Below are 22,700 nucleotides of genomic sequence, written 5' to 3' on the forward strand. Positions count from 1 at the left end.
ACACACACACACACACACACACACAGGAAGAGGAGAAGATATATTGAATCGTTGGAAGAGGCAAGAAGAAAAAATAATGAACAGTCTGAAGAGGAAAAGGAAAAGTTTTTTTGGAGAGTTATAGGAGAGAGTCAAAAAATGGTATGTGGAAAGAAGGAATGCAGAGGAACCCCCCTAGAGGGACCAGTAGGTGGACCGTAATGTATACTAATATAGATGGAATACTGTCAAGTAGATTAGAATTGCAAGCCTGATATAGTGTGTTTGACGGAGACAAAATTACATGAAAAAACAAAGGTAAATTTGGATAATAAATATAATATATGGAGAAAGGATAGAGAGGGTAAAGGTGGAGGAGGAGTTATGATTATGACGAAGAAGGAGATAAATGTGGATAAGGTTTGGTATGGGAAGAACAATGCAGAAGTGATAAGCATAAGGTTAAAAAGTGATGGAAAAGAATTAATAATCATGGTGACCTATATACCTCCTAAAACAAATTCTTGGACATTAAGGAATCAATATGATCAAGGATACTTTACAGAGTTTGCAAAGTGGAAACTGGAAAAAGAAAGGTGATACTAGTAGGAGATTTTAATTGTAAAGAAGTGGATTGGGAAAATCTAGTAAGTGGTGTTGGAGAGGAAGCATGGGAGAGAGATTCCTTAATCTAATGATGGAAAATATGATGGAACAGAGGGTGAAAGAAAATACTCGATATAGAGGAGATGATGAACCCGCTAGACTGGATTTGGTGTTAACACGAGAAGTGTACCTATGTGCGGATATACAATATAAATGTCCATTGGGGAAGAGTGATCATGTGGTTATGGAGATGCAGATGGCAATAACACAGCGAAGGAGAGATGAGACATACAGGAGTGGTAGATTGAATTATAGTAAGATGAACACAGAAAATTTGAACAATTATTTTAGAACATTAGATTGGGAGGAGATGTTACAAATCAGAGAAGTGCAAAAAAAATATGAGATTTTTATGAAATATTATAAAGAAGGAGTTATGAAATTTGTATCACAGTATAAACCGAGAGAGGAAGGAAGAAAGGATTGGTTTAATGCAACTTGTGTTAAGGCTAAAGAAATGAGAGATGTGGCTTGGAAAAGATGGAAAAGAACAGGAATATACTAAATAAGGAGAATTATAGAGTGGCGAGAAATGAGTATGTGAGGGTAAGGAGGAGGAAGAAAGAAAATTTGAAAAGATATTGTAGACAAGAGTAAGGAACATCCAAAATTGTTTTACAGGTTCATAAATGGTAAACTTAAAAGAGAGAGTCCATTGAAAGATTAAAAGGAGAGCAAGGGATAGTAGATGACCCTAGGAATATCTCGGAATTGCTAAATAATAGGTTTCAACAAGTATTTACTAAAGAAACAATGTTTGTAAAGCCTCAAAATGTAGAAGGAAATGTGCACATGGATGACATTAAGATACCTAAAAAGGAGTTATATAAAATGTTGGAGGAACTTAAAGATGATAAAGCGATGGGACCAGACGAAGTTTCAGGAAAATTATTGAAGGAATGTAGAGAAGAATTGATTGATCCATTATATGATATTATAAGGTGCTCATTAGAAACCGGGAAGTACCGGTGGAGTGGAAAAGAGCTGAAGTGGTGCCCATTTATAAGGGAGGCAGTAAGGAAGAGCCTCTTAACTATAGACCTGTGTCACTAACAATTGTGGTCGGTAAGATTTGTGAGAGGGTGATAAAGAAATATTGGATACGGTTCTTGGAGGATCATAAGTTATTATCGGATCATCAATTTGGCTTTAGGAAAAGGTCATGTGTAACAAATCTACTGAGCTTTTATTTTGAGAGTGGTTGACAAAATACAAGAGAGAGAGGGATGGATGGACTGTGTATATTTGGATTTGAAAAAAGCTTTTGACAAGGTACCTCACATGAGACTGCTATGGAAATTAAAGATTTATGGAGGACTGAAGGGAAAATTGTTAAAATGGATGGAAAACTATTTGAGATGGAGGGAGATGAGAACGGTAATAAGGGATGCAAAGTCGGACTGGTTGGTGGTGGAGAGTGGAGTCCCACAAGGTTCAGTGCTGGCACCTATACTTTTCCTTGTCTATATTAATGATATGCCAGAGGGAGTAAACAGTTATATTAATTTGTTTGCGGATGATGCGAAATTGTGTAGGTGTGTGAAGAGTGAAAAAGATTGTGAAATTTAACAGGCAGATCTAGATAGGATTTGGGAGTGGAGCAAGAGGTGGGAGATGGAATTTAATCTGAACAAAAGTCATGTAATGGAGATGGGGAAGAGTGGAAGACGGCCAAGAGGGTCATATAAGATGGGTGAAGGAGTAGTGTTGAAAAAGGTGGAAAAGGAAAAGGATTTGAGAGTGATAATACAAGACCATGGGCAGTTTGAGGCTCATATTGACAAGATGTTTGGAGAAATATATAATTTGATTATAAATATTGGATTAGCCTTTCATTATATGGATAAAGATATGATGAAGAAATTAATTAGTACTGTAATTAGACCAAGATTGGAATATGCTGGGGTGGTTTGGTCCCCTTATAAAAAGAAGCATATAAGGAAGTTGGAGAGATTGCAGAGAATGGCAACAAAAATGGTTCCGGAATTGGCAGAAATGACCTGAGGAAAGATTAAAAGAAATTAATTTGCTTACCTTGGAACAAAGAAGAGAAAGAGGAGATTTAATACAGGTTTATAAATTGTTGAGCAGTTTGGATGAAGTGGATAATGAGCAAATGATGTTGAGAGAGGAAAATTTAAATAGAACTACGAGATCGCATAGTATAAAGATAGCCAAGGGAATATGCTTGAAAGATGTGAAGAAATATAGTTTCCCACAGAGATGTGTGGAGGTGTGGAATGGTCTGAGTGAGGAGGTGGTGTCAGCGAGGAGTGTGCATAGTTTTAAAGGAAAGTTGGATGTGTGTAGACTGTAGATATGGAGATGGGGCCACACGAGTATAAAGCCCAGGCCCTGTAAAAATTACACACACACACACACACACACCAAACCTTAACCATAACCAATCTTGCACACACACACACACACACACACACATATACACACATTTCACCAGATCCTAATGCACACTGCCACACAGCCTCACCTCACTTCAAAACACAAAAAAATCTTCACATAAACAAATTCACAGTATAAAACACAAACTTATTTCAAAACCCAACCCCAAAAAAACTTTCCAAACACACACACACACATTTCCAGCACCTTGCCACAGAAATTCAGTATTTTTATGAGACCTTCCAAGACAGTGGTTCCCAAACTGGGGGTGAATTATCCCTTGGGAGCAGCTTAACAATTTTTGGGTGAGAAATAAAGCTGACAGAAAAAATAAATAAATAAATAAGAATTCTGAAAAATGAAGAAAACCTTGCAGTGCCTCCCATTACAATTACTGTTACCTTAGTCTTAGTGGGCAAAGTTGTAACCTAAATAATCATTCTGTGTAAGGGATAATGTGGCATGTTAACCCCTTCAGTACTGGGACACATTTTTACCTTGAGATCTGTGTACCATTAGACCTTTTTATTCACTTTAAGAAGGGTCTATGGAGGGCACAAGAATAATGGCCATAATCTTCACTATCTTAACTCCTTCAGTACTGGGACAAATTTTTACCTTAACATTTGTGTACCATTAGACCATTTTATTGACATTAGCAAGGGTCTATGGAGGTCACAAGGTTAATGGCCAGTCTTTTCCCTATTTTAACCCCTTCAGTACTAGGAGACATTTTACCTTGAGATTTGTGTACCATTAAGACCATTTTATTGACATTAGGAGAGGTGTATGGAGATCACAAGATTAATGGCCACAGTCTTCACTATTTCAACCCCTTCAGTATTGAGACACATTTTTACCCTGAGATCTGTGTACCATTAGACCATTTTATTGACATTAGGAAAAGCTTATAGACATCAGAAGATTAATGGCCACAGTCTTCACCATTTTTACGCCATCAGTACTGGGACAAATTTTTACCTTAACATTTGTGTACCATTAGACCATTTTATTGACATTAGGAAACATCTACAGAGGTCAGAAGATTAATGGCCACATTCTTCATTATTTCAACCCCTTCAATACTGGGACATCTTGAGATTTGTGTACCATTAGACCATGTTATTGACAGTAGAAAAGATCTATAGACGTCAAAAGACTAATGGCCACATTCTTCACTATCTTAACCCCTTCAATACTGAGACACATTTTTACCTTGAGATTTGTGTACCATTAGACATTTTATTGACATTAGGAAAGGTCTATAGAGGGCAGAAGAATGATGGCCACAGTCTTCACTATTTTAACCCCTTCAGTAATGGGACACATTTCTACCTTGAGATCTGCATACCATTAGACCATTTTATTGACACTTGGAAAGGTCTAAAGAAGGCAGAAGATTAATGGCCACAATCTTCACTATTTTACCCCTTCAGTACTAGGACACATTTTTACCTTGACATTCGTGTGCCATTAGACCATTTTATTCACATTAGCAAGGGTCTATGGAGGTGACAAGATTAATGGCCACAGTCTTCACTATTTAACCCCTTCAGTACTGGGACACATTTTTATCTTGAGATTTGTGTACCATTAGACCATTTCATTGCCATTAATAAAGATCCATAAACATCAGAGGATTAATGGCCAGTCTTCACTGTGGAAATCTGAACAAATTTTCAACTTCACAAAATATTCTTAAACAATTTTTCAAGTTAACAAATATTCAAAGATGAAAATGTTTGGTTTTGAAGTGACACAATCTTACAAACCAACTCTTTCAATAATAAAGAGGGGGGAGAGAGAGAGAGAGAGAGAGAGAGAGAGAGAGAGAGAGAGAGAGAGAGAGAGAGAGAGAGAGAGAGAGAGAGAGAGAGAGAGAGAGAGAGAGAGAGAGAGAGTTCTAAAGGCAGAATGACAAGATTTTTACAATACTAACTGGAGAAACATTCTTGAAAACCCTGCCAATCATTTCTGGCCTTGGAAAATAGCCATGGTGGAGAATAAAGCATTTCTAATGGTGTTTTTATGGTTCTAGAGGTAGAGTGACAACATTTCTATAATATAAAGTGGCGAAACACTCATGAAAACCCTGCCAGTCATCTCTGTGGCCTTGGAAAACTGTCATAATGAGAGAATAGAGAGAGAAGAGAGACAGTTCTAAAGGCAGAATGACAAGATTTCTACATTAATAACTGGAGAAACAGTCTTGAAAATCCCGCCAGTCATCTCTGTGGCCTTGAAAAAGTCGTGTTGAGAGAATAGAGAGAGATCGTATTTTTATGGTTCAGAGACAGAGTGAATACATTTCTACATTATTAACTGGAGAAACACTTGAAAACCCTGCCAGTCATCTCTGTGGCCTTGGAAAACAGTCGTGGTGAGAGAGTAAATTGTTTGTGAATATAGCCCTTTGTCTGACACACAAGCAGCAACAATGCAAATTCTTCATTCCCTCTGAGCTCAGTACGTGAATGAGTGAGTGAGCACTGAATGAATCTCTTAACAAGCACACTGCATCTTTGTCCTGAGAATCCAACACTTGCTTCACAAACTCATGTGGGGGATTAAAATAGTGAAGACTGTGCCCATTAATATTGTCACCTCCATACACCCTTCCTAATGTCAATAAAATAGTATTATCATAGCCAAAACTATCTTCAAATGCCCTGAAAAACATGCCAAACTGTCTTAAAAAATGCCCTAAAAAAAACATAAGTCTCCCTATTCCTTGTGGCTACTATTTGATGATTTTATACAGCTTCACAAACTTATGTGGGGGATTAAAATAGTGAAGACTGTGCCCATAAATATTGTGACCTCCATACACCCTTCATGATGTCAATAAAATGGTATTACCATAGCCAAACTTTCTTCAAATGCCCTCAAAAACATGCCAAGTGGTCTCACAATACCATAAAAAAATGCCAAATGGTCTTAAAATACCATATAAAACATTCCAAATGGCCTTAAAACACCATAATAACATGCCAAACTTTCTTAAAATGTCCTTGAAAAAAAAAAAAAAAAAAAAAAAAAACATACCAAACTGCTAATCTATCCTAACTGTTTGTTCTTCATGGTTCCAGGTGTTGTCTTGTACTCTGGGTGTTGCTAATGGCTGCAGGTGTTGTAGAAGGCATGTGTTGCATTGTGGCTTGGCTCAGCTTGGCTTGGCTTGGAGGTGCAGTGTTCCAGCAGCAGTCTCTCCTTGGCAGCATTCAGGGACTCTTAGCTTGACTTTCCTATAATGAGAGGTGCACTGTTTACACTGAGTGACCTTCACTATTTTGTAAATTGAACTGAACTCAACTCAGCCAAACCTAACTGAACTGAACCTAACCTAACTTCACCAAACTGAACCCAAATTAACCTAACCCAAAACAACCCAGCATAGTCCAACCCAACCCAAAACAACCAAAGTTAACCCAGAACAACCCAGCATAACCCAACCCAACCCATTATCTTGAATATATATGGTGTAGCATGAATATATAGTGAGATGGAAATATTGAGGATATTTGTGGAAGTAAATGTTTTGAGTATAATGATGCATGCATATATGATGTGGTGAATTAATTATGTTGAGAATGATGTGGTAACATGACACTGAATACAGTGAGTATATATTGCAGCATGATATAGTGAAATATTGAGGAGAATATAGTGAGTATATTGAGGCACTCATAATAGTGAGTATTTATGAGGATAATGAGCACAGTGAGTATATATTGCAACATGATATAGTGAAATATTGAGAATATTTGAATATATTGAGTATATTGAGGCATGCATAATATAAGAGGATAATGAGTACAGTGAGTATATATTGCAGCATGATATGGTAAAATATTGAGAATATCTGGATCTATTGAGTATATTGAAGCATGCGTCTATGGTGAAATTATTGTATTGAGAATGATATGGTGGCATGAACATAGTTGGTATATATTTGCAGCATGGTTATAAAGCAAAAAGGGAATATTGAAAATATTTAGTGAAATAAATATATTGAGTATAGAAGTGAGGAGGATATAGGTGAAATTTATATGTTGAGAGTGATATGGTGACATGAATATAGTGAGTGTATATTGAAGCATGAGGATGTAGTAAAGTGAATATATGCAGAAAATCTGGTAAGGTGAATATTTTGAGTAATTAGAGTGAAGTATGAAGATATATAGTGAAGTATAGTGAGGATATATTTGAAGCTGAGGATAATGAATATAGTGAATATATATTTGAAGCATGAGGAAAATGAGTATAGTGAATATATATTGGAGATATAGTGAGGCATATATGTTGTGAATATAAAATGTTGAGAATATAGACTAAGGCCGGCAGTACTAGTGAGATGAGCATCTTGATAGCTGCTGTGTGTATTTCATGCATGAAAAATGAGGATAAAGCGAGAATATTGATAATTGTGAGGATGACATAGTTGAAGCATGACAGGAAAGGAATCTTGAATATAGTGAAATATAGATTGATGCATGCAGAAATGAAGGGAGATGAATCTTGAATATTGTGAAATATTGATATGAAATATATATTTGGGCAAGCTGCAATGGTGATGATTATGAGTATTGTATATTGAGATATTGAATGCTGCATGAAGAGATATCAAAATGAGTGTATTAATATTTATGAGTATAGTGAATGAATATATTGGTGGGGGTGAAGAAATTGTGAAATGAGTATATTGGAAATAGTGAATATATTAAGCGAGTATATTGCTAATTGTGGGTATATTGAATACAGATGCATGCATGAAGATATGGTGAAACTCAGATGTTGATAGTGGGATTGAAATAGTGAAAAAAGATAAATAAGTATCTTGGTAGTTGTGAGTATGTTGAAATATATATTGATATAGTGAAAGTATGTTGAAATAAAGTACAAAAAGGATATCCATAAAAAAATTAGTGTGGAAATTTTATGGCGGAAATGAAATGCACACTAGGAGAAAATGAGGTCAATAAAAAGCAGTTGCAGTTGAGTGAAATCATATCATGAAAGGAAGGGAAATTATTGTGTGGTAGAAGAAAAAATGGGTAACGTATAATTGAGACGTATAGAAGCAACTTGAGATGGTTAAAAGAAAAATAATGAAGATAAAGAACGTAAAATAATGGAAAGGTAACAAAATCAAAATAAAGTAACCATGAAATAAAAGATGTGAAAAGTGTAAAACATACAGGTGTGGCTTCTGAAGTCATTAGCTTAATGTTGAGCACGATCAAGTTGAGTTCAATAAAGTCTGATGTTGTGAGATAAATGTAAATGTGCATTATTTAACTTCCGAGAACTGACGTGTGTGTCTAGCGAACTTGCACACTTCCTGCTGGCTGGCCTAGGGACATGGCAGTGTACAAGTTACTCTGTCTAGGTGGTAATATTGTTTAAGGAGGAGAGAGAAAAATGAGGAGGATAAATTTGCAATTCCTGTCTGGGGATGAGTCGATTCAGAACGATGGGGGACACCTCAGATGTTCTTTTCGACAAGTACCCAGGTGTGGAAGAGTTTTTGAGCGTATACAACACAAGGATTATAATTATGAAGAAGTGGGCCCACAAACAAATTAAAAATAAAACAATTCAAATGATAAATATAGAAAGAGAAAATCATATTGAGCTACAAGTAAATAACAATAACGGGAGGAAGGAGGAAGGAAGGAAGGAAGGAAGGAAGGAAGGAAGGAAGGAAGGAGAGGAGGAGGAGGAGGAGGAGGAGGAGGAGGAGGAGGAAAAACAAAAAGTAAGGAAGGAAGGAAGGAGGAACAGAGAGAGAGAGAGAGAGAGAGAGAGAGAGAGAGAGAGAGAGAGAGAGAGAGAGAGAGAGAGAGAGAGAGAGAGAGAGAGAGAGATTGAAACAGCAAAAATTTTATAAAATTACAATACTTATTATTTTACCTTTTCTTTTTTTCACTTTTCTTCTCCTCTTCTCATATTCCTCCACCTCTTCCTTCTTCTTCTTCCTCTTCCTATTCCTCTTCTACCTCCTCCTCCTCTTCTTTCCTTGGTCCGTCTTTCTCCATATTCTTAACACAATCTGAAATAAATAAGACTGGATTAATATTAGAGAGAGAGAGAGAGAGAGAGAGAGAGAGAGAGAGAGAGAGAGAGAGAGAGAGAGAGAGAGAGAGAGAGAGAGACCTTAGTGTTTCAGTGTGCGGAGGCCATAAATTCAGAGTGTTATTGAAGCAGTGGGTAAGTAAGTGAAGTGCTCAGTGACACATAGAGAATAAGTGAATAAGTGAAGTGATAATACAAGATACATAGTGACACAAGTGATACACTGCAGGAGTAATTATCACTAAATCAATAAGAACACTAGCAGTCAAATAGTTGGTGGGCTTTGAGATAGGAGATACCCATAATGCCTTCTTTAGCCCGTTAAAACACAATGCAAATGCACGTATTAGCTACATGCTAAGTACTAATAAAAAATTAATAAATAAAAAAAGATATTTATGTGTGAAAACCTTACAAAATAGCACATCTATCATGAACCCTTTGTCAGCGACTGCATTTTCATATTCATTCTCTCTCTCTGACCAATAGCGTGGCTTCATATATGTGACGTCAAATCAGCTGGGTGGAGGAGCTGTGAAGTGAGCCAATCAACAGCATGCATGGTTTCTTAGGGACAGTGCCCACTCTTCTAAATCAACACATATGCTTTCCATCTCCCTTAATTGTCATCCTTGTCAATTCCATGTCCACATTCTAAACCGTACACTCTTCTAAATCAACATATATGCTTTCCATCTCCCTTAATTGTCATCCTCGCTGCTTCCATCACTTTCTTCCTGGGAGCTCCTGGCCTCACTGTCATTTTCTGGCAAATATTCCTCATGTGAGTCACTAATGAGTCCTTCTGATTGACTCTCATTGTCCTCAGAATCCTGTAATTCATCTAATAGAGCCAGCTCACCCTCAGAATCCCTCAAGGGTGACAATGACGACACCATTACACCACACTGGTCAGTAACACACTGCCCGCTGGCCACCACCCCTCCCCTCAGGCCACACAGTCCCTCCCCCCAAGCCACTGTACCCAGTGTCCTTGAAAACAGATAGTCACTTTGTCACTGAACCATAAAAGACACACAAAGCGAGTAGATGAAGCACTGATGGAGCGATGGCGTGTGCATGTACTTCATCACTTCAGGAGCCAAAATTTTTAAATACCTTGAAACACCCTTAAAACAGTCTTAAACACTCTCAAATACCCTTAAAACAGCCCTAAAAACACTAAAACAGTCTTAAACACCCTTAAAACAGACTAAAACTCCCTTAAACATCCTAAAACTCTTAAAACATCCTAAAATAGCCTTACAACACTCTAAAATAGCCTTAAAATACCCTGAAACAGCCTTAAAACACCTTAAAGTAACTTAAACACCCTCAAAGTCTTCAAACACCCTAAAACAGCCTAAAATAACCCAAAACAGCCTTCAATACTCACAGTTGGCTAGGTGTGTCCTAGCTGGTGCAGTTGCCATGTTCCATCCCAACATAGAACCACTTCCTTTAGTACGGCCGGTGGTGGCTGGTGATCCTGTAGTGTAGGGAAGATGTGGTGGTTATAATAGTACTAGTGGTGGTAGTGAAATGGTGTGGTTTTGTGAGCATCTGATTTGGTAATGAAGGTTGTTTGTGGTGGTTGTGAGTGTGGTTGGACAGTGGTGGTGGTAATAGGAGGCTTTTAAAAAGACAAATATTTTCCGCAAAAACAAGTGAAAAAATTGACAATGATGACACCATTACATCACACTGGTCAGTAACACACTGCCCGCCGGCCACCACCCCTCCCCTCAGGCCACACGGTCCCTCCCCCGAAGCCACCGTACCAGTGTCCTTGAAAACAGTTAGTCACTTTGTCACTGAATCATAAAAAAACACACAAAGCAAGTAGATGAAGCACTGATGGAGCAATGGCATGCACATGTATATACTTCATCACTTCAGGAGCCAAAATTTTTAAATACCTTGAAACACCCTTAAAACATCCTAAAATAGCCTTAAAACAGTCAAAAACAGTCTTAAACACCCTAAAACACCCTCAAATACCCTTAAAACAGCTCTAAAAACACTAAAACAGCCTTAAACACCCTTAAAACAGACTAAAACTCCCTTAAACATCCTAAAACACCCTAAAATAGCCTTAAAACACTCTAAAATAGCCTTATAATACCCTGAAAGAGCCTTAAAACACCTTAAAGTAACTTAAACATCCTCAAAGTCTTCAACCACCCTAAAACAGCCTAAAACAACCCAAAACAGCCTTCAATACTCACAGTTGGCTAGGTGTGTTCCAGCTGGTGCAGTTGCCATGTTCCATCCCAACATAGAACCACTTCCTTTAGTACGGCCGGTGGTGGCTGGTGATCCTGTAGTGTAGGGAAGATGTGGTGGTTATAATAGTACTAGTGGTGGTAGTGAAATGGTGTGGTTTTGTGAGCATCTGATTTGGTAATGAAGGTTGTTTGTGGTGGTTGTGGGTGTGGTTGGACAGTGGTGGTGGTAATAGGAGGCTTTTAAAAAGACAAATATTTTCCGCAAAACAAGTGAAAAATTGACAATGATGACACCATTACATCACACTGGTCAGTAACACACTGCCCGCCGCCACCACCCTCCCTCAGGCCACACGGTCCCTCCCCCGAAGCCACCGTACCAGTGTCCTTGAAAACAGTTAGTCACTTTGTCACTGAATCATAAAAAAACACACAAAGCAAGTAGATGAAGCACTGATGGAGCAATGGCATGCATGTATATACTTCATCACTTCAGGAGCCAAAATTTTTAAATACCTTGAAACACCCTTAAAACATCCTAAAATAGTCTTAAAACAGTCAAAAACAGTCTTAAACACCCTAAAACACCCTCAAATACCCTTAAAACAGCTCTAAAAACACTAAAACAGCCTTAAACACCCTTAAAACAGACTAAAACTCCCTTAAACATCCTAAAACACCCTAAAATAGCCTTAAAACACTCTAAAATAGCCTTAAAATACCCTGAAAGAGCCTTAAAACACCTTAAAGTAACTTAAACATCCTCAAAGTCTTCAAACACCCTAAAACAGCCTAAAACAACCCAAAACAGCCTTCAATACTCACAGTTGGCTAGGTGTGTCCCAGCTGGTGCAGTTGCCATGTTCCATCCCAACATAGAACCACTTCCTTTAGTACGGCCGTACGGCCGGTGGTGGCTGGTGATCCTGTAGTGTAGGGAAGATGTGGTGGTTATAATAGTACTAGTGGTGGTAGTGAAATGGTGTGGTTTTGTGAGCATCTGATGTGGTAATGAAGGTTGTTTGTGGTGGTTGTGGGTGTGGTTGGACAGTGGTGGTGGTAATAGGAGGCTTTTAAAAAGAAATATTTTCCGGCAAAAACAAGTGAAAAAATTGGTTTTTGTGACAAAATTGTAAGAAAAAACACGCTTTCACACACACTCACACTCACCAAACACACACCACACCAGCAAACCACAAACAACCCTTTACAAACACTGGAAAATGCAAAAAAACACACCCAAAAAATATATCATTTACACAACATAAAACACACTTACACACACACTACACACACCACACATGCGGACACCATTCCCACACCTGCACACACCAGCACAGTACACAGCTTGGTGTGTGGAGGGAGATATGGAGGAAAGAAAAGGATGTGGTGGAGGGAAAAATGAGAAAAATTGTCAAGTTTTGAAGTGAGATTTAGAAAAGTACTATTTTGACTGATAGAAATGAGATAGGAGACTCAAAATTGGAGGGAAGGTGGAGGAAACATGGAGGAAATAGTCTATGAAAGGAAAAGTCTGGATGTAACCTGTGGAGGAAGATATGGAGGAAACAAGACAAACATTACCTAACCAAAACGCACCAAAAATTACCTTGAAATATTACATCACACAACAAAACACACACACACACACACACACAAACACACACCACAAACAACCCTTAATTCACACCTGAAAAATGCCCACAATAAGTCTACCCTAGCCAAACCACACCCAAAAAAATAAACACTATACATAGGTAGCTATAGTTGACATTACAAAAACGTACCAAAAACACACTTACACACCCACCACACTCACAGCACACCCGCGGACACCTCTCCCACACCCACACACAATCACCTCTCCCTCTGGAACTTGGTGAGTGGAGTATTTGTGGAATTTTGCTGCAGAGAGGGCACAGGCAGGCCGTCACCACCAGCGCCTCTCCAAGGACCAGTTGTGACATTGCGGCAAGCCATGGTGCACCTCTGGAATAGTGGTAGTTGTTGTAGTAGTGGTAGTAATAGTATAAATGAGGCGTGACAGGGCGTAGAAAAGGAGAAAAACTGATTAAAGGCCAACACAGAAAGGGCCGATGTGGGAAACCTAACAGATTCTTACCTAGATGGGGTTTCCCCCATCTAGAATGAAGTGATGCCTCCAACCATAACTTCCGGAAATGTTCTTGAAGCAGACTTCAATTTGGTTGGCTAATGTGGCATCACTAAAATGGCGTGTACATCTACCATCAAAACTATAAAATGTGGCAGTAGTATTATCTACTTGGCTGGTGACTAACAAGCAACGGCGAAAGGACACATCCAGGCAACAACACAACCAACTATTAGTGATCCCAGAAAGAGGGAAAAATGATCGATTACTAATCAAAATCAAACAAAATCTGGCCTAAGGCAGTGTGGCGATTGTGTTTAAATGCAGCAACAGATTCGGCAGACACTGTATACTTTGGTAAATGATTCCAAATATCAATTGCTCTCACAGAAAAGAAACGTCCTCTGATGTCCGTATTGTAACGCGGAACAAACAGTTTAAGAGAATGACCCCTAGTATTCCTTACTATATTTACAACAAACAGGTGTTCTAGATGGAGGCAATAACCCTTTAGAATTTTAAATACCATAATCAGGTCTGATATAATCAATCTGCCTTTGATGGAATACAAACTGAGTTGAGCAAGGCGTTCATTATAGGACAAATCATGAAACCCAGTGATTCTCTTGGTCCAATGTCTCTGAACATTTTCCAGTAACTTAATATCATCAGAGTAGCCAGTAAACCAAGCCACAGAAGCAAAATCCAGGATAGGACGAATGTGAGAGATAAAAACTGTCTTCATGAAATCTGGGGATCTACACTGTGTACCTTTCAGAATACTTAAACAAATGCCTCCAGCCTTCCCAGCAATCTCCCCAACATGTAGATGAAACTTGAGAGTGATATCTACTCTAACTCCAAGATCTTTATGATAGGTTGGGCAACAATAAAATATGGTAAAGGAACTGGGGCATCAAGAAAATTTCGACAAAAATTCATTCTAACACATTTACTGAATGAAAAAGAAAGACCCCATGATACACTTGTTTGGTGAAGAACATTTATATCATTCTGCAGATGCATATGCGATAACAGGTATAATCCAACTTGGAGCGAGCAGTAGCTAAGCATAACTTTAAGTCATCGGCAAAAAGACAAAACTTACAACTTAATTGAGAAACCACATGATTAATATAAACAAGAAAAAGCAGAGGCCCAATCACTGACCCTTGGGGAACACCACTGCAGACATTCCTTTGTTGGCTTTGACTACCATGAACAACCACCTTCACCTTTCTATTAAATAAGTAGTCCCTCAACCAACCCAGCAAGTGCCCTTCAACACCAATACTTGACAGCTTTCTGAGTAATAATGTATGGTTCACTACATCAAATGCTTTCCAGAAGTAAAAAAATATTGCATCAACCAACAAACCATCATCATAAGCTTGGGTTATATAATCATAAGTGTATAATAGTTGATCAGACACTGAACGCCAAGAGTGGAAACCAAATTGGTACTGAGAAAGCAAGTCATTTTCCTCCAAGTACACAGTAAGTTGGGACACAACTATTCTTTCAAAAGTTTTGCAGCACGCTGAGGTCAAACTTATAGGCCTATAATTCAAAGGTTCTGAGTGAACACCACCTTTGAACAAGGGCATTACGTTAGCATCCTTCCAGCGGGAAGGAACAGACATAGATGAGTGTGATTTCTGGAACAAGAGTAGGAGCAGATAGCTAAGCGAAAGGGCACATTTCTTTAGAAAATGGAAGGAATACCATCAGAATCTGAACTAGTTGTTGATGGAAGCTTAGAAAGAGAATTTTGAATATTTAAAAAGTTAAAACTATCAGCTGTGAAAAAGAATTTATTATTACACTGTTGTAAAGGAAATGGGTTTGGCAAGATAGAATCACTAAAAACAGCAGAGAATGCAGTAACAAAATGGTTTGCCATATCAACTGGTTTTACAACCCACCCATCTTCGCTGCGCAATGGTCCCACAGTTGGCCTCTGCTCCTTCTTACTACGGAGATAAGAATGAAGGCGTTTGCCATTAGAATTATCACTAGATACCAATGACTTTTCATAATCTATATCACACTGCTTAACAGTGTTACCATACTCAATCGACAGATACCTAAAATCATTCCACAACCTCAGTGCTGTCGAAGACAATCTACCAAACTTAAGATGAGCATCCTTATAATTAAGCCAGGCCTTACTTTTCCTCTGCCTAATTGCATTAGGGATAAACCTAGTCCAAGGAGGTTTCTTAGAGTTAAATGGCTGTTTCAAAGGAAGGAATTTCTGAAAAGTTTCATGAAGTATACCTACAGGTTGAACCCCGCTTTAACGGCATGCGATTTACCGGAATCCCGTGTTTAACGGCAAAAATTTCCGGTGGGAACATAGTGTTGTCTTTAACGGCATTTCGGCATTTACCGGCATCGCCTAGTACCGATTCCGCCGCACCGATGTACCGGCGCTGGTGTGCCGCTCCAACCCACGTGCAGTTTCCCGCCACAAGCGTTATTTCCGCCTAGACAGCATAGAGAGAAGACGATTCGCTTACTGCCCTAGTCTTTGTTAGTTCGGTGATATATTTTGGCAAAATGGCTTCGAAAAGGCCTGCAGACTTTGGAAAAGTGGTCCAAGTGAAAAGAAAAGCGTTTGTCATTGACTATTGCACAGAAAGTTGAGTTATTGAAGAAGATGGATAGTGGCTTACCCGTACGTAAGCTGTGTGAAATGTATGGGTGTGGTTCGTCTACTGTGTACGACTTAAAGAAACAGAAAGTGCAACTTTTAACGATTTTGCTGACAGTGACAGTAAGAAGTTAATGAGCAAACGTAAGCATATGAAACCTGGAAAGTACGAGGACTTAGAAGTTTGTTTAATGGAGTGGTTTCGGCAAGTACGCAGTGAAGGTGTTAAGTTATCTGGTGACATGATACTTGAGCAGGCTAAAATATTTTTTGATTTACTGAACATTGAAGGTGAATTTCATTTGTCGAGTGGTTGGCTAGATCGGTTTAAGAAACGGCATGGCATTTCTGAAGGAACGACCTGTGGTGAGGCTAAGTCTGCCGATCACGAGAATGCTGAGCGGTATGTTGATGTTTTTGAGAAAATTATCAAGGATGAGAACTTAAGTCCAGAACAAGTTTACAATGCCGATGAGATTGCTTTGTACTGGCGTTGCATGCCCCACAAGACACTACGCCACGAAGATGAGGGGGCACTTGAAGGCTTTAAAGAGCCAAAGGACAGGGTTACAGTATTGGCCTGTGCCAATGCTGCTGGGAGCCATCGCTGCAAACCTTTGGTTATCGGGAAGAGCCAGAATCCACGCGCGTTGAAGGGCATGCGAGTGTTGCCTGTCCACTATCGTGCAAACAAACGTGCGTGGATGACCCAGAAAATGATGTTGGAGTGATTTGAGAAGATGTTCGTTCCTGAGGCAAGGGAACATTGCACGAAAGCTGGCTTGCCCAAGGACTGTAAAATACTTTTGTTGCTGGACAACTGCCCTGGCCACCCCCCTGCTGATCAGATGATGAAAGACAACGTTTTTGTGACCTACATGCCTCCCAATTGCACCTCTCTCATTCAACCTCAAGATAAGGGAATCTTGAGATCAATGAAACGGAAGTATCGACACATTTTTATGAGAAAAATGTTGATGGGTGTGAGTGAAGGAAGACAATCGACGAGTTCAGGAAGGAGTACAACATGCGGAATGTGCTGTATGGGGTCGCTAATGCCTGGGACATGGTGGAAAAATCAACACTCCACAACTGTTGGCACAAGTTGTGGCCAAGTCTAATGTTCCAGGCAGAGGAGTTGGACGACATTGATGCTGACTTTGGTGGTTTTCGGGTTTCTGAGGCCAAGAAAACTGTTGGGGAAATTATGGAGTACGCAAAGCAGTACAGCAGTTCAGTGTCAAAGGAACTTCAGGATAAAGCTGTTGAGGAGTGGCTAGACGTGGACGACGATGGTCCTGTGGCACACGCCACACGCCTCAGGAGATAGTGAGGATGGTAACCACTCCAGAAGAATTTAAGAAGGAGCAAAGGGAGGAGGACAGTGATGATGAGAACAGCACACAGGATGATGAACACCCGAAAAAGGTCTCACATGACAGGACCATCGAGTTGTGTGAAGAACTGATTTGTGCACTGGAGCAGAGGCCCTGCATCACAGAACAACAGATTATGCAGGTGTACAACATACAATCCACTCTCATCAAAGAAAACCGAAACTTCTCAAACAGACTAAGCTACAAGATCTTTTCAAGGCTATGTGTGACAAGCGTATTCTTCACCTCATCCATCATCTGCACCAGGACCATCATCTGCTCCAGACATCGTAAAATCCCAGTCTCCCTTCAGTTAGTACTGTTACACCAGTCAGTACCCCACCAGAGACCCCAGACATCAGCCTACCTGACATCAGCAACCATTCAGACCCTGCAGACATCAGTGATCGCCAGCAAGATATCACCCTTGCAGCCGTTCCTTCAACCTCCACTCCATCCATGCAACAGTAACTCCTCACCTACAGTAGTAAATAAGAAGACACCTGCGTTCTTGAGCGGAAGAAGCGTCCAGTACATGGTAAGAAAATTAATTTTCGTTTTCTCCTAACCTAACTTTTTATTTTCTATTATTTTCTTATATTTTTAGTATTTATCGGCTTTAACGGCAAAATTGATTTAACGGCAACGGCAAATCCCCGAGCTTGCCGTTAAATCGGGGTTCAACCTGTACAAAACAATGATATGCTTCTTCTATACTTAGTCCAGAAAACTTGTCCCAATCAATATTTGTGAGATTTTGGTTAATTAAATTATAATTACCTTTAAAGAAGTTAAATTTAAGATTACTACATGGATCATTCATAAAACCTTCAGTATAAGAACAGAAAAGATAGTCAAAGATAATAGGAAAGTGGTCACAGCCAGGAAAGGGATCAAACATAACATAACATAACATAACATAAATAATAGGATAACAAAGGGCCACCAGGGCCCATCTAGGTTATCCTGTATCAGTCGCACAGCGACCTCGTCATCAGTACTTAAAGATACACTTACAAGTACACAATACATTATATACTAATTCTAAATATTTGGCCCATTAACAGGGCTAAGTCCTGCAGCGAAATCCTCTACAATTTGTGGGGATCATGTCTTATTTAACTATAGTAAATTTCTTATAAAAACTATCATGCAGTGCTATACATAATTATAAATCTAATAAATTTAAGTGCTTATCTAATCTGTTTTTAAACATTGTCAAACTAGTGCTATTTACAACCGTCTCTGGCAATGCATTCCAGAAGTCTACCACTCTATGACTAAAGAAATATTTTCTTATATCTAACCTGCAGCCTTGCTTTCTAATCTTCCTGCCATGATTTCTAGTCCTATTTCCTCCTCTAAGGTAAAGAAAGATCTCACATCTATGTAGTTTGTATCTGAGAACATTTTAAATAACTCTATCATATCCCTCTTATACATCTCCTCTCAAATGAAAACATGTTTAATTCCTTTAATCTATCTCTATACTCCAGGCGCTTTAATGCTGGTATCATCCTAGTTGCTCTTCTCTGAACTGCTTCTAACATGTTGATATCCTGCCTATAGTGGGGTGACCAGGCCTGTATGCAATACTCTAAATGGGGCCTAACATAGGAATTATATAAGCTACGCACCACTTCCTTACTTTTATAACTAACATTTCTATTTATAAAACCCAGGATCCTATTTGCCCTATTTCTTGCTTCTAAACATTGCTTTGAAAATTTCATAGTCCTGTCCATCACTACTCCTAAATCCTTTCCTTCCTCTACTGCCTCTAGCCAACATCCCTCCATCTCATAGTTAAAGTTTGTGTTGTCTTTACCTAAATGCATAACCTGACACTTATCAGAATTAAACTCCATCTGCCACCTGTCTGCCCATGCTATCAGCCTGTCCAGGTCTCGTTGTATTCTGTAATTGTCCTTTTCACCCTGTACTGCACATGCTATCTTAGTATCATCTGCAAACTTTGATACTTTGCTACTAATTCCTATATCTAAATCGTTAATGTACACCAAGAAAAGAAGAGGTCCTAGCACTGATCCTTGGGGTACCCCACTAACCACTTCCTTCCACTCAGACATTGCCCCATTTAATACTACTCTCTGTTTCCTATCAGAAAGCCATTCACTAATCCAATCAACTAACCTACCCCTATCCCATGTAGTCTCAATTTGTACACTAGCCTCCTATGCGGTACCTTATCAAACGCCTTGCTAAAATCTAGATATATAACATCTATGCTATTTCCATCATCTAACTCCTTGGTAATATATTCTAAGATATCGAGCAAATTTGTAAGACAGGACCTCCCTGATCTAAAGCCATGTTGGGTATCTCTAATTAATCTATTCTCATTTAAATGCTCCCAAATACTACCCTTAATGATTTTCTCTAGTATCTTACATACTATACTAGTTAAACTGATCGGTCTATAATTATTCGCATCATCCTTCCTACCTTTTTTTAAATATTGGAGTAACATTAGCTAACTTCCAGTCCTGAGGTATCTCAGCAAACCTAAGTGATCTTTCAAAGATTAACTTAAGTGGTTCAGAAATACTGTCTACACCCTCCCTAAGTACTCTGGCATGTAGCTCATCAGGACCACTGGCTTTCCTATCGTCTAGTTCAAGAATAAATTTCCTAATAATTCCCGGTTTTATATCAATATTTTCTAAAGCTCTTAAACTACTCGTCGCACTGTTTGTAACAGGATTTCCTATTCTTTCCTAGTAAATACTGAAGAAAATTGTTCATTCAATAATTCTACTATGTCTTCATTTTGATCCACTACTACACCATCTTTTCTGAGTGGTCCAATCCTATCCTTATTTCTTTTATCACTGACCTTGTAATAACTATATAATTTTTGGGATCTTTACTCCCAGCTCTAGCTAGTTTTATCTCTGCCTGCCTTTTACTTTTTTTATAACCTTACTCAAATCATCCCTGACCTGTCTGTACCTAATCAAATCTACATCTTCCCACTTTTCTGCAACTCTCTGTATGCCCTCTTCTTCTCTCTGATCTGGCTACCTATCTCATGAGTCCACCATAATGGCTTCCTGTTTCTCTGCCTTATATCTTTGTAAGGGATACACTGCATCACTATACCCTTTACTACAACCTTAAAATATCCCACATCTCCTGTGCAGTTTTATTTCCAAAACTATCTTCCCAGTTTACCTCTCCTAATAACTGACGTAACCTACCATAATTGCCTTTCTGATAGTTTGGGACTCTAGTCTTATTCACTATATTATCCCTACTGGAATTAATGATAAATCTAATTATATGATGGTCACTGTTTGCTAAAGTCTCTCCTACCTCAACTTCCTTTAAACAATGCTCAATATTTGTTAGTACTATGTCTAAAACCTTCCTCCCCCTAGTAGGTTTATCTACCATCTGCACTAAATAGTTATCCTGAAAACTTTCCATAAACTTATTTTCACTAGCATCTCCTACCATCCTCTCCCAGTTTACTGACTTAAGATTAAAATCCCTAAGATAATTGTCTGACTAGTACACCCCTATTTATCTCATCTACCATAAGGTTGTCTACATCTGCTGACTGGTTAGGTGGCCTATAAAAAGCTCCTACTCTAATAACCTTACTTTTGTTTACTCTAACATCCAGCCATAAGGACTCTACTCTGTTATCTACCTTAATACCATTAACCTGACTGGAAATGAAGGATTTTTACATAAATAACTACTCCTCCAATTCTCTGGTGCCTATCCTACCAATTCTCTGGTGTAAATACATAATGTATCCATCTACTTCATATTCTTTCCTATTTTCCCTAAACTTTTCCTCATTTACCCATGCCTCTGTGACACATACAACATCTAGGTCCTCCTCAACTATATAACTAGATAACTCGTCCTTCTTGTTCCTAAGACTCCTGGCATTTACATAAAAACATTTAAGTCAACTAAGGACAAATTAGATATTCTATCATTTTCTGTAGTAAAGACTAAATCCAGAATATTACTAGAACCAAGAAAAGTTGCCATTTTTACCCACTGAATAAGTCCTAGAGATGTGAATAAATCCAGAAATTTACCATCAAGAGAAGAGTTGCTGCAAGGAACCTCAGAAGACCAGTCAATGGTTGGTAAATTAAAATCCCCAACTAAAATGAGCTCTGTCAATACAAAAGGATTCAAGAAATGTTAGTAAAGCAAGGTTATCTAAAAAAGAATAACTTGGAGGCCTATATACAAGTAAAACTGTTACCCCAAAATCTGGTAAAAATACCCCAACCTCACAGAAGGACCGACCAACCTTAATGTCTTCCCTAACATATAACCCAACACCATGTATTCTCATATTAGATGGAGAATCATTCCTAAAAAATTTGTATCCAGGTAAACTAACTACTGCATTAGAAATATCTGAATTCGAATTAACCATGTTTCACACAAACAAAACAAACCAATTCTTAAACTACTTCCCAAATCAAACACATAATTAACCTTATTCACCAAACAATTTAGATTCACTAACATAAAAATGAGAAAGACAGTGTCTACAGATGAAAATTCAGAACGAATAGACCTCTTACTACTGAATTTCACCATCATATCTCAGTAACCGCTTCAACTATCAAACTATCACGCATATGGGAGGTGTATGGATGCACAAACTATCTACGGAGGCAATATGGGGGCGTAGTAAATGAGAAAAACTAAAAATAGTGAACACAGAAAGGGCCGATGTGGCAGGCAGGATGGCGGACACTGCCTAACACAATAACACCACCATATCTAAGTAACCGCTGCAACTATCACGGATATGGAAGGTGTATGGGTTCATAAGCTATCTATGGAGGCAATATGGGGGCGCAACAAGGCGTAGGAGGGCAGGAATGACCACCGCAAATATGAGGCAACAAAACCCGAAAGTTTGCTTATAAAGACTCAATTATTTTCACTTTGCCAAACTTTTTTCACCTTAATTGGCACATCTTACTCACTCTACATACTTCAGCTAATAGCCATGTAAACGCACACACCTGGGAATAACTCACCTGCTCCACAAATGTTCAAAACCTGTCAATGTCAACACTTCAAGCTAACAATGCCGGGTGTTTCTTATATGTCTTGATTGTCTTCTACGCAAAATGTCGACATCATTGTATACACTTCCTCTATCACTCAAAGTTCTTATAAAATGGAAAATAACATTAAAA

The 22,700-nt window shown here is 38.7% G+C and overlaps 1 long non-coding RNA gene across 3 annotated transcripts; it reads right to left on the reverse strand.

Moving 5' to 3' along the window:
• Positions 1-9,035: 9,035 nt before the first annotated feature.
• LOC123500308 lies at positions 9,036-22,626 on the reverse strand. 3 transcript variants are annotated; one of them, XR_006673241.1, is made up of 7 exons: positions 22,539-22,613; positions 15,387-15,434; positions 13,210-13,337; positions 12,174-12,274; positions 11,349-11,441; positions 10,517-10,609; positions 9,036-9,097 (listed from the first exon to the last, which is right to left on the reverse strand). It is a non-coding gene; the product is annotated as an uncharacterized LOC123500308 (long non-coding RNA). The 3 variants fall into 3 exon arrangements; XR_006673243.1 differs by lacking the exon at positions 15,387-15,434 and having other exon boundaries at positions 22,539-22,626; XR_006673242.1 differs by lacking the exon at positions 12,174-12,274.
• Positions 22,627-22,700: the final 74 nt, after the last annotated feature.

This window comes from Portunus trituberculatus, unplaced genomic scaffold (genome assembly GCF_017591435.1).
Source record: "Portunus trituberculatus isolate SZX2019 unplaced genomic scaffold, ASM1759143v1 PGA_scaffold_202__28_contigs__length_962959, whole genome shotgun sequence".
Lineage (NCBI taxonomy): Eukaryota > Metazoa > Arthropoda > Malacostraca > Decapoda > Portunidae > Portunus > Portunus trituberculatus.